Consider the following 13,261-nt stretch of genomic DNA (forward strand, 5'->3'; position numbering starts at 1 on the left):
AGCAAACAGCGGCTCCTCCCCCCAGCACCCTGAAGCATGCCAAATATCTTGTTCTTTCATTTGGTGTATATTCCTCTGTTTCTTCATTTTGCTTGACTCTCTTTGTTTCTGTATAGTAGTTGAAACAGCCACCTCTCCTAGTTGTGAAAGAATGACGTCACGTAGGAAGTAGGTCTTGTCATTCAAACCTGCCCCAGCTCTTTGTCGTCTCCCAAAACTTTGTGCTTGTCCAGGCAATGTATTATCTTTGTAATAGCTCCCAGAAGTTGAAGCTGTGATAAGACCCATCAGTGTCCCTAACTGAGGAAGAGCTCAGCACCTGGACTCAGGTCGTTTGAAAGTCAGACTCTCAGCCAGCAGTTTTTAAAAATATGCAGATATATACAATCCCATGGGACTACATGCATAAGCCCTACTGGCTAGGTGATCTGGCAGTGACTCCTGGGTATCAGTTGCAAAAATCGGGGCCCCAGATGAGTGTATAAGCCCTTCTCTGAGAGCTACTGATGTGCTGGACCAAGGCAGAGGGTGAGCACCAAAACGGTGTCCACTGTCTATGTTCTTTGAGAGCAGCTCCATAGTCCACCAGATATGGGCCAAACCTGAAGCCTGCCCTTTAGACATAAGCTCCAGGACCAGCCAAAAGGCTTTACAGAAAGACTGGGGGCGGGGGACAGGGGTACATGCTGGTCTGTTGTCTGTGCAATGCCCTGTGGATGGTAGTCTAAGAACTATGTCTCCGATTCCCACAGCCCCATGGAACCCACAAATGCAAGAGCCAGGTGATCAAGTGGTGTCCCCTGGGAAGCAGCTGCGAAATCCAGGGCATGGGATGTAAAAACCAAGGCATCAGCCTGGTGTAAAGCTCATCTCCAGGAGACACTCATGCTCTAGAGCATGGCGAGAAAAAGCTCAGAGATAGTGCCTTTCCTCTGAGGTCTCTGGAAAGGATTGCAGTCAGCTCTTGGATTTGTGTTTAATCAGAAGCCTGCCCCCTTAGGTTACAGCCATGATGAGTAGGCCTCCTTCACAGGAAGACAGCTTCTTCATCCATTGCCTCTTGCTGCTTTCCTACTACAAAAAGGAGTGGTAGCTTTTTAAGGACACTTCCTTCATTGTTTACAGTCCTGTGGGACCCTGGTCTCACCAAAACCAGGCAATGTAGAGGTGTCCCCTGGCTACAGCCACAAAAATCAGGGTGCCAGACAGGGCTATGAGCTCCTTTCTGAGTGACTGATTATTATAGTCCCATAGGCCCAGAAACACAATCTCCCTTGGGTTTCAGAGCCAGGCAGTCAGTAAGTGTCCCCTGGGCCTGTCACATGTAGAAGCTTCCTTCTGGAAGATACTGGTGCTCTGGAGCATGGCAAAGGGAGAGTGGGAAGGTGGCACCCACCAGTCTCCATCCTGGAGAGTACTCCAGCATGCTCCTAGATGTGTGTGTAAAATTACTTAGGAGCCTGCCCCTCAGGCCTACACTTCAATATAAGCAGGTGGGCCTCTCTCATTTTAAGTCTGGGCTCTATGGGCTGCCTCTGAGCTGTGCTCTGCTCAGCCTGAAGCCTGTCTAAGGGGCAGGCTTCACGTTTGGCCTACATCTGGTGGACTATGGAGCTGCTCTCAAGGAACATAGACAGTGGACACGAAGTCCAAGTGTGCAGGCCCTTTAAGAGCTCTCTCAGATCATTATAATCCTATGGATTTGGGATGCGGGCCACACTGTTTTTCAAAGTTAGGTGTTTGGGGGGCTCTTCGCTCAGATGCAAGTCCTAAAAGTTGAGGTACTTGACATGGGGTTCAAATCCTTTACTCCTTAGGGATAAGCTGTGGGCTTTATGCTTCCTTCTGGTTGTGGCTTGTTGTACTAGGATTGGGATTTATGGCGAGATTGTTTCTCAGCTTCTCCAACCTGCTTCAGTGGAGTTTTCTTCTCAAAGTGTAGTTGTCATTTAAACAGGCTTTAGTGGTTTTTTTTTTTTTTTTTTTTTTTTAAGAGGAAATTGTTCCATATGTTGCTGTAGACGCAGTATGGCTGTGGGAGGAGGTGAGTTTGGGATCTGCCTATATTATTACCATCTTGAACCAGAACTTGTCTTGTTTTTAATTGACTATTGATGATGCTCCCAGTGTCCTCTATAATGTTTGAGCAACTGTTCTCACTGAATAATAAGATTCTAAAATGAGTGTATTTTCCTTGGATACAATTTAATTAACTCAGCACCAGCAAGCAGCTTTCCTTTGGCTAACAAATGAGCCACCTGGAAACTCACTTTGATTGCAACTTCATTTTCATTGATTTTTGTGAAGAAATTCTGATGAGCTATGAGCTACTCCATCTTGAATATTCTGTCTTTTTCTGGTTGTTGTTTTCCTGTGAGTTGGGGACACCGCAATGACGGATTAGTGTCAGTTGATACATATTGCGTTCTTTCAGCACAGATACAGCATCATTGTGTGATAAACCCAATGTGTTGCCATTTAATTTGAAAACAACAAAAAAAAAATCTACCCCCCACTTTGCCTTAGAAGTGTGATATTTAGAGTTCGCTTTCGTTCTTTTCATGATGGATGCGCATGAGCAGTAAAAAAAATAAAATGCTATGGTGCAATGATAACACATGGCATTTGGAGCTCTGTTGAGTTATAAACTGCATCACTGCAGTCTGGAGGGTCTAGAAGCTGAGCAGCAGTGCAAAGGGAGGAGAGTGCCACGTATAGTCTCTATCACGATTCAGCTCTGCCCGTATAGTAGGAAAGCAGCCTTAAATAACGTGTGGCTTTGTTACCATGGGTGAGAGTATAGATTCATTTCAGTGAACCTTTATGAACCCTGAGATTTGAATTTCATATAATTGTCATGTGTTATGAAATATCCTTCTTTTGATTTCTCCCCTAACCATTTAAAGATATAAAACCATTCTTTGGCCACCAGCCATACACTAGGCCCATGGGACATTGTTTGCCATCCTCCATATGGAATGTGTGTCTTTGTTCCCTTCTCTGTGTGACCTAGGAATTTTTAGGATCACTACCACAACCTCTACAGACCTTCTCTCCCCAAAAAAGTGTCCTCAATACAATCTCACACCCTGATAATTAAACTCAGTGTTTGTTTTCATCTTACTCCATCTCTGTCTGGACAGCTCCCTATTTCAGAGTATTTAGCCCCAGACAACCTGGAATATGATCCCTGGTTGCCTCCCACCCTTTCATCTAGGGATAGGATTCTATCCATAAGGGGAGACTTGAGCCACGAGAGTTAGGTGCTAGAAAACAAAGCCAAGACTAAAGATCACATACACCTACAACATAAAAGCTGCAGTTGACTCTTAAACAACATAGATTTGAATTGCAGGGGCCCACTTAATTGTGGATCTTTGTTGACAAATATAGTAGAGAATGACAAATGTATTTTCGCTTATTTTATTTTTTAAAATACATTTTATTTTTTTATTTTTAATTTATTTTTATATTTTTATTTTTTTTTATTTATCTATGATAGTCACAGAGAGAGAGAGAGGGAGAGAGAGGCAGAGACACAGGCAGAGGGAGAAGCAGGCTCCATGCATTGGGAGCCCGACGTGGGACTCGATCTCGGGTCGCCAGGATCGCGCCCTGGGCCAAAGGCAGGTGCCAAACCGCTGCGCCACCCAGGGATCCCTTATTTTTAATTTTTTTAAAGATTTTACTTATTTATTCATGAGAGACAGAAAGAGAGGCAGAGACACAGGCAGAGGGAGAAGCAGGCTCCATGCAGGGAGCCCCACGTGGGACTCAACCCTGGGTCTCCAGGATCATGCCCTGGGCTGAAGGCCGTGCTAAACCGCTGAACCCCCCAGGCTGCACCTCTTATGATTTTTTAAAAACATATTTTATTTATTTATTCAAGAGAAAAAGAGTGAGAGAAAGCACAAGAAGAGGGAGGGACAGAGGGAGAAGTGACACCCTGCTGAGCAGGGATCCTATGGGGCTTGATCCCGGAACCCTGTGATCACAACCCTAGCCAAAGGCAGACGTTCAACCATTGAGCCACCCAGGTGCCCACAAGTGGATTTTTGACTGCATAAAATTTTTGACTAACACTCGCATTGCTCAAGGGTCAACTGTACTTCTCTAATCCTGTATTAAATCTCAGACTAAGGTATAAAGCAGTGATTCTTAAACCTTGTTGCCCATTTGATCACCTGGGCAGCATTAAAACAAAAACACCCCCCAAACCCACTGAGGCCCCATTTCAAGAGACTCACTTAATTGACCTGGAGAGATCTGAATTATATTTAAAAACAAGCAAACAAACAAACAGAACAAAAAAGAGGTAATGCATTCATATGATTCAAATTTAAAAAATGATATACCTGTCCCAGCTATCTTAGAGGCCCCTGTAGTTTACCATTTTTATTTGCCTGTTGTATGTTACACAAGTGATTCTTTATACAAGTAAGAATGGTGTATTTTGGGGGGGGCACCTGAGTGGCTCAGTCAGTTGAGTATCCAACTCTAGGTCTCAGCTCAGGTCTTTTTCTTTTCCAGCTCAGGTCTTAATCTCAAGGTTGTGAGTTCAAGCCCCATGTTGGGCTCCAGGCTGGGTGTGGAGCCTTTTTTTTTTAATATTTTATTTATTTATTTGACACACAGAGAGAGAAAGCACAGGAGAGCAGAGGGAGAGGGAAAAGCAGACCCCCCCTAACCAAGCAGGGAGCCCAATGTGGGGCTCAATCCCAGGATCCTGAGACCGCGACCCGAGCCAAAGGCAGAGGTCTAACCAACTGAACCATGCAGGTATTTCGGTGTGGAGCCTACTTTTTAAAAAAATTATCTTCACTTTCTTACATTATATCCACTCTTCTGCAGCTGGCTTTTAAAAATCTAATAATGTATCTGGGAAACATTTCCATATCAGTATGTAGAGACCTTCTTTGTTGTTTGTTTTTACATATGCATACTATTCCACTATGGAGACATAGCAGTTTATTTAATCTATCTCTGTAGGCAGATATTCCTATCATTCCAGAATGCTTGTTATAAACAGTGCCTCAAAGTATAACTTTGTATGTATATAATTACATACGTACTGCAGGTGTCTTAGTCTAAGACAGAGAGAAAGAGAGAGAGAGAAAGGCAGCCATGTCCACAATAGCCAAACTGTGGAAGGAGCCTTGGTGCCCATGGAAAGATGAATGGATAAAGAAGATGTGGTTTATGTATACAATGGAATATTACTCAGCCATTAGAAATGACAAATACCCACCATTTGCTTCAAATGGATGGAACTGGAGGGTATTATGCTGAGTGAAGTAAGTCAATCGGAGAAGGACAAACAGTGTATGTTCTCACTCATTTGGGGAATATGAATAATAGTGAAAGGGAATATAAGGGAAGGGAGAAGAAATGTGTGGGAAATATCAGAAAGGGAGACAGAGCATAAAGACTTCTAACTCTGGGAAATGAACTAGGGGTGGTGGAGGGGGAGGAGGGCGGGGGGTGGGGGTGAATGGGTGACGGGCACTGAGGGGGACACTTGACGGGATGAGCACTGGGTGTTATTCTGTATGTTGGTAAACTGAACACCAATAAAAATTAATTTATTAAAAAAAAAACTCAGCCTAGTTCTGTTACGGGATAGTTTTTCAATGAAATGCTATGTACTCATACATAGTGTATTTACAGAGTTTGCAATGGAAACTACTGTTTTTTGAGAGTAAATACTATGGGCCTTGAACTTTGCAAACATCACATCATTAAACTTTCAAAACAAAAACAAAAAAACAAAAAAAAAAAAGAAAGAAAGGCAGAGACACAGGCAGAGGGAGAAGCAGGCTCCCTGTGAATAGCTCAATACAGGACTCAATCCCCGGACACCCCCCCACACTCCCCAGGGACGCCTGGGTGGCTCAGTGGTTGAGCATCTGCCTTTGGCTCAGGCCATGATCCCCGAGTCCTGGGATCAAGTCCCACATCGGGCTTCCTGCATGGAGCCTGCTTTTCTTTTCTTTCTTTCTTTCTTTCTTTTTTTTTTTTTTATGGAGCCTTCTTTTCCCTCTGCCTGTGTCTCTCCTCTCTCTGTGTCTGTCATGAATAAATAAATAAAATCTTAAAAAAAAAAAAATCCCAGGACCCCAGGATCACCACCCGAGCCAAAGGCAGATGCTGAACCACTGAGCCACCCAGGTGCCCCTGGAGAGTCTTTTTCATTTAAGAACATCAGCTATTAAATGCTTCAGCCCAGAGGAAGTATGTTACCTCTGTTCACAGAATTATGGCTCAGAATTTGTGTGCCAAGCCTCAATGAAGAGGTACCAGGGAATTGTATCCCCTAGATCCTCAGGAGTAGAGAAGACCTGGACATTGGTGAAATTACATGTTCAACTTTTAGATCTTTGCCAATCTTATAGGTGAAAAAAATGTTCAGAGTAGTTTTATTTTTCATTTCTCCTATTAGGAGTGAGGTTGTGCATCTTTTCATATATTTAATAACCATCATAAGTAGTTTTTAAAACTCCTATCTAGGGGTGCCTGGGTGGCTCAGTCGGTTAAGTGTCTACCTTTGACTTGGGTCATGATTTCAGGGTCCTGGGATGGAGCCCCGAGTCAGGTTCCCAGCTCAGTGGGGAGTCTGCTTCTCCTTCTCCTTCTGCTTCTCCCCTTGCTTGTGCTCTCTCTGTTTCAAATGAATAAATATAAAATAATTTAAAAAAACCAAGCTAGCTAATCCTACTATACAACCTGGGTCCTTCCTACTCTTTTCCTTTCCATGATTAGTAAGACAGTGGTGACTGACCCTGTGAAAACTTGACCTGTAGCTGAGATCCCACCTTTTCAGTAATAATAGTTTGATTCTCATTGTAAAATAACTTTCAGGGATCCCTGGGTGGCTCAGCAATTTAGCGCCTGCCTTTGGCCCAGGGCGTGATCCCGGAGACCCGGGATCATGTCCCACATCGGGCTCCCTGCATGGAGCCTGCTTCTCCCTCTGCCTGTGTCTCTGCCTCTCTCTCTCTCTCTCTGCGTGTCTCTCATGAATAAATAAATAAAATCTTTAAAAAAATAGAATAACTTTCAATGAATAACCATAGCATTTATGCTATATAACTTACATACCATCACAGGAGGCAGGATGGTCATTCTGCAACAGTTGGAGCCAGAACTAGAAATCTTTGCTAAATACAAGGCTTAGTGTTTACATGTTATGAGTCTTGCATCAACCATCTCTATTTGAGGGACGAAGTATCTTTTTTTTTAAGTTTTTTTTTTAATGTATTTGAGAGAGAATGTGCAAGTGTATGGAGGGGGGGGGCAAGAGGGAGAGAGCAAATCTCAAGCAGACTCCGTCCTGAGTGTGAAGCCTGATCTCATAACTCAGAGATCATGACCTGAGCCTAAACCAAGAGTTGGATGCCTAACCAACTGAGCCACCTAAGTGCCCCTGAGGGAGGAAGTAGCTTATAACTGTTCTTCACTGTACTCTCATCTCTATAAAGATAAAATCTCCTTTTAATAATGTAGGCAGAAGGGGCGCCTGAGTGGGTCAGTTGGTTGAGCGTCTGCCTTTGGCTCGGGTCATGATCCCGGGGTCCTGGGATCGAGCCCCATGTCTGGCTCTCTGCTCAGCGGGGAGTCTGCTTCTCCCTCTCCCTCCACCTCTCCCCATGCTGGTGCTCTCCTCTCTTTCAAGTAAATAAATAAAATCTTTAAAAAAAATAATGTAGGCAGAAGACTTCAATCCCAAATCCCCTCTCTTTAATACAAGACTAAAATCTGAAAGCTGCTATAAAATCATGAACACTTCTTTCCCGTGTCGATGCCTGTTGCCACATTTTAGTTTCCTACCTTTCATAATAGCGGCTCCTTTGAACATTTTTACTTCTGAAAATGAAGACTTTTTTTTTTTTTTAAAGATTGTATCTGGAAAAAAAGGAAAAGGGATCCTTGGGTGGCTCAGTGGTTTGGCGCCTGCCTTCAGCCCAGGGTGTGATCCTGGAGTCCTGGAATCGAGTCCCAGGTCGGGCTCCCTGCATGGAGCCTGCTTCTCCCTTTGCCTGTGTCTCTGCCTCTCCCTCTCTTTCTCTCTCTCTGTGTCTCTCCTGAATAAATAAATAAAATCTTTTAAAAAATATTGTATCGTTATCTATCTATTATCTATCTATCTATCTATCTATCTATCTATCTATCTATCTATCTATATTTTAGAGAGAGAGAGAGAAAGAGAGAGGGAGAGACAGCATGCTCTCTTGAGCAGTGGGGAGGAGCAGAGAGAGAGGGATAAGTAGACTCTGGTCTGAGCATGGATCCTGATGAAGAGCCCGATCCCATGACCATGAGATCATGATCTGAGCCAAAATCAAGAGTTCAACACTCAGCCACTGGGCTACCCAGATGCCCTGACTTTGTTTTCGTTTAAACTCCCAGATGACCTAGGATCCTCTCACTCCATTCCTCATGCAAAGCCTGTTCAAGAAGTAGCCACAACTCAGGGTGTCTGGGTGGCCCAGTTAAGTGTCTGATTCTTGATTTGCCTCAGGTCACAATCTCAGGGTCATGGGATGGAGCATGAGTGGGAAGTCGGCTTGTCTCCCTCTCCCCTTGTCCTGCCCCCCTCCCCTCTCAAATGTTTGGGCTCTCTCTTTCTCTAAAATAAATAAATAAATCTTAAAAAAAATGTAGTCCAACTTAGGTCAGTCTACCCTTCCTGGGGTTAGGCAATTAGATCGATTGGTCTATACCTGCAATGCTAGAGTGACTCAGGGACCTTACAAACGTTTACTCATCACTGATTCATGGTATAACCATCTTAGCCAGGCGGGCTTTCCTTTGCAAAAATTAGAAACCCAAAATAATTTAAGCAGTAAGGGCATTTGTCATTTCCCATAACACAAAGTCTGTAGTATGGCAGCTCAAGATGCAGGATTTCCAGACTCCTGGGTCTGCTTCTCTGTGAATTTCTTTTTCTTTTTTTTCTTTAATTTTTTTAATTTTTATTTATTTATGATAGTCACAGAGAGAGAGAGGCAGAGACACAGGCAGAGGGAGAAGCAGGCTCCATGCACCAGGACCCCGATGTGGGACTCGATTCCGGGTCTCCAGGATCGCGCCCTGGGCCAAAGGCAGGCGCTAAACCGCTGCACCACCCAGGGATCCCCTGTGTGTCGGTTTTTAAAAGCAAAGAGCATTTCCTCAATTAAACTTCCAAGAGTTTCCCCTTCCCATCCCCGCCCCATTGGGTCACACGTCCATTTCTAAAGCAAGCACCAGCAGGAATGGGGCAAGTTATGTCTGACTTAGACCAAACAAGACTGTGGCTTTGTCATCGGGAAGAAGAAAAAAATGACTCCTGGGAGCCATTCAAGCAAATGTGGACTAAAATCCCTCCTTACTGGAATTCAGAAAAAGAAGCCCTTTCTAAGATCCTGAGATAATGGACATTTATGTGATGAATAAACTCAGCACACATGATGTGCTGAGCTTTTGGGAACTGCGATTGGGATGTGCAGGTGAATACTGTATGGCTCTGTCTAGTGGTGCTCAGTCTAGGGAGGACATAAGAAGCTCTCATCAGATTTTAACCTGATTCCTCAATAGCATTCCTACAGAGAGAGAATGGGGTTTTCAGTTATGATGAGAATTTCATTTTTCCCCCAAGTTTTATTGAGATATAATTGACATGTAACATTATATCAGTTTTAGGTGTACAACATGATTACGTACCTGTGTGTATCACAAGATGGTTACCATAGTAAATTAACATCCATCACCTCTCAGAGTTGTTTGTCTTATGATGAGAACTTTAAAGATTCACTTTCAAACATACAATACAGTATTGCTAACTGTAGTCACCATGCTCTACATGACATCCCCTGAACTTATTTATCTTATAACTAGAAGTTTGTATCTTTTGACCACATTTACTCACTTCACCCATTCCCCACCTGCCTCTGACAAGCCCTAAACTATTCTGTGTGTCTGTGTGGGTTTTTTTTTTTTTAGATTTCATGCATAAGTGAGGTCATACAATATTTGTCTTTCTCTGTCTGATTTGTTTCATTCTGCATAATGCCCTCAACACCCATCCATGTTGATACAAATGGCAGGATTTCCTTCTTCTTCTTTTTTTTTTTTGGCTGAATACTATTCCATTTCATATGTATATACACATCATATTTTCTTTATCCATTCATCATTCAGTGGACACTTAGGTAATTTCCATGTCTTGACTATTGTAAATCATGCTGCTATGAACATGGAGGTGCAGCAATCTTTTTGAGACAGTGATTTCATTTCCTTTGGATACGTACCCAGAAGTGGAATCACTAGATCATATGGTAGTCCTATTTTTAATTTTTTTATTTTTATTTTTATTTATTTATTCATGATAGTCACACAGAGAGAGACAGAGAGGCAGAGACACAGGCAGAGGGAGAAGCAGGCTCCATGCAGGGAGCCCGACGTGGGATTCGATCCCGGGTCTCTAGGATCGCGCCCCGGGCCAAAGGCAGGGGCCAAACCGCTGCGCCACCCAGGGATCCCCCTATTTTTAATTTTTTGAGGAAACTCCATACTGTTTTCCATAGTGGCTGCACCAATTTACCTTCCCACCAACAGCGCAGAAGGGTTCCTTTTTCTCCACATCCTTGCCAACACCTGCTTTTTCTTGTCTTTTTGTTAATACCTATTCTAACAGGCGTCAGGTGAGATCAACCTCATTGTGGTTTTGATTTTCATTTCCCTGTCAGTGATGTTGAGTACTTTCACTCCTTGTGGGCCAGGACTTTCACTTTCTTTTCTTTTTTTTAAAAAAACATTTTATTTATTTATTCATGAGAGACACACAGAGAGAGGCAGAGACATAGGCAGAGGGAGAAGCAGGCTCCGTGTAGGGAGCCTGATGAGGGACTCAATCCCATAACCTCAGGATCATGACCTGAGCTGAAGGTAGACGCTTAACCACTGAGCCACCCAGGAGCACAGAATTTCACTTTCTTGCTCTTTCTCTCCCTGCCTTCCTTCCTATCTTCCTTCCTTTTTTTTTTTTTTTTAAATATCCACTTAATAAGAACATAATGAGTACCTACTCTGTGCCAGGCATGATGCTCTAGAGTCCTATCTTCAGAGAACTTACATTCTAGCTTAAATTGTTTGATGATTATATTTCTTGTGAATGAGTAATTATAGACTTCCTTCTCATTTAAAATTCTTTGTGATTTTGGTAAGCATCTGCAGGAAAGGAGCCACTTCTGGGCTATGGACTCAGGGGCCACTGCATTTGGTGCCATGGAGGTTTGTTATGTGCTGCCTCAGTTGGCCAACTGGCTTCCCTAAAGGACACTTCCGTCATAACCACAATGGGAGCCAACAGAGGGTTTTTTTTTTAAATGTATTTTTTTTTATTTATTTATGATAGTCAGAGAGAGAGACAGAGACACAGGCAGAGGGAGAAGCAGGCTCCATGCACCGGGAGCCCGACGTGGGATTCGATCCCAGGAATCCAGGATCGCGCCCTGGGCCAAAGGCAGGCGCTAAACCGCTGCGCCACCCAGGGATCCCCCAACAGAGGGTTTTTTAAGTGGTGGCATGACATGGTCAGCATTAGCCTATCTCAGAAAACAGAGACTTAAAAAAAAAAACACATTAAAACAAAAAAAAGGTTGAATCAACCCACAGCAGAACTTAGATTTTGAGTTAATTTATAACTGGCCTGAGGCGCTGTTGGTCTCAAAGGTTTGTGTCTGGCCTTGGGGGCCTCTGACAGGTAAGCAGATCTGTAATTTGCTTCGCTCCCTGCTGTTAGCCTGCTTTCGAGTTGAGTCCTGCCTAAGCTTTGGATCATTCTTCTGGGAGAATTTAAAGTGGAAAGATCAACATCATATCATCGTTACTTCCAGTATTCCTCTGATCTGAGCTCCAGTCCTAGTACCCAGACTCCTGCCTTGTGACCCTGCTCAAGGAACCAGACCCTTGCCTTAGGCCTCAGGCTAGAGTTCTGACTTCTAACTTGTGCCTCTGCCAGCTGGCTCTGGGAGGCCTGCTCTTAAACCCTAGCAGCATTGCGGGGAGCCTCCCCTGCTTGTCGCCAAGCAGCCACATAACCTACCAGTAGCTCCAGGCTAGAAACTCCACCACTCTGGTTTTTTGGTTTTGTTTTATATCCACAAAATGTGTTAATTGCCAGGGTCCTTCTGCTCAGCTGGGTCTTTGACAGTCCTTCCCTTGATAATCTACCCCTTCCATCCTCTAGTTCAGTTCTATGGAAAAGGTGGTCAGATGTCAGCTCCCTCCCAGGGCCCATTTCTACACCTCAATTAATATACTGAAGTCCCAACCCACAGTAACTCAGAATGTGACATTATTTGGAGATAGGACCTTTACAGAAGTCATTAGGGTTGGCCCAAGTCCTTCTAAAAAAGGATCTAAAGGTGGCTCGGTCAGTTAAATGTCTGCCTTCTGCTCAGCTCCTGATCCTGGGGGCCTGGGATTGAGTCCATATTGGGCTCCTTGCTCAGCAGGGAGGCAGCTTCTCCTTCTCCCTCTGCCCCTCCCTTGCTCATGCTCTCTCTCAAATAAATAAAAAATATTTTTAAAAAAGGGGGGTATTAATTTGGACATGAAGTGGTGGACAGAGGAAGATGATGTGGAGATACAAGGAGAACGTCACGTGAGCATGAAGATAGCCATCTATAAGCGAAGGAGAGACCATTTCCTCCTTGAAGATATCGACCCTGTCAACACCCTGATTTTGAACTTCTAGCTTCCAGGTCTGAGACAATGCATTTCTCTGTTGCTTATGCCACCAATTTATGGCACTTTGTTAATGGCAGCCCGAGCACACCAGTAGTCTGTGTGTCCCATTCTTTCTTCCCTTCTTTTTCTGGGAAGACTTGTCTCTTCCTGGGTCTCTGGGTGAACTTTCTCTTCACCTGCTCTTTCTCCTGGGCCTTCACATAAGGTCCAGAATGTCTCATGGTCCTGTCCTCTACCCCCTTCCTAGTTTAAATAAGAGCATAATCTCCCCCTTTGCTGCCTCTGCACTTCGTAGCCCTTCTAATCTGGGTTCCACCCAAGCCTCCATTGAAACTACCTTTTTGGGCTGCCTGGGTGGCTCAGTGGTTGAGAGTCTGCATTCAGCTCAGGTCATGATCCTGGAGACCCGGGATTGAGTCCCACATCAGGCTCCCAGGAGGCAGCCTGCTTCTCCCTCTACCTGTGTCTTTGCCTCTCTCTCTCTTTCTCTCTCATGAATAAATAAATACAATCTTAAAAAAAAAAAAAA

This window comes from Nyctereutes procyonoides, unplaced genomic scaffold, assembly GCF_905146905.1.
Source record: "Nyctereutes procyonoides isolate TBG_1078 unplaced genomic scaffold, NYPRO_anot_genome, whole genome shotgun sequence".
Lineage (NCBI taxonomy): Eukaryota > Metazoa > Chordata > Mammalia > Carnivora > Canidae > Nyctereutes > Nyctereutes procyonoides.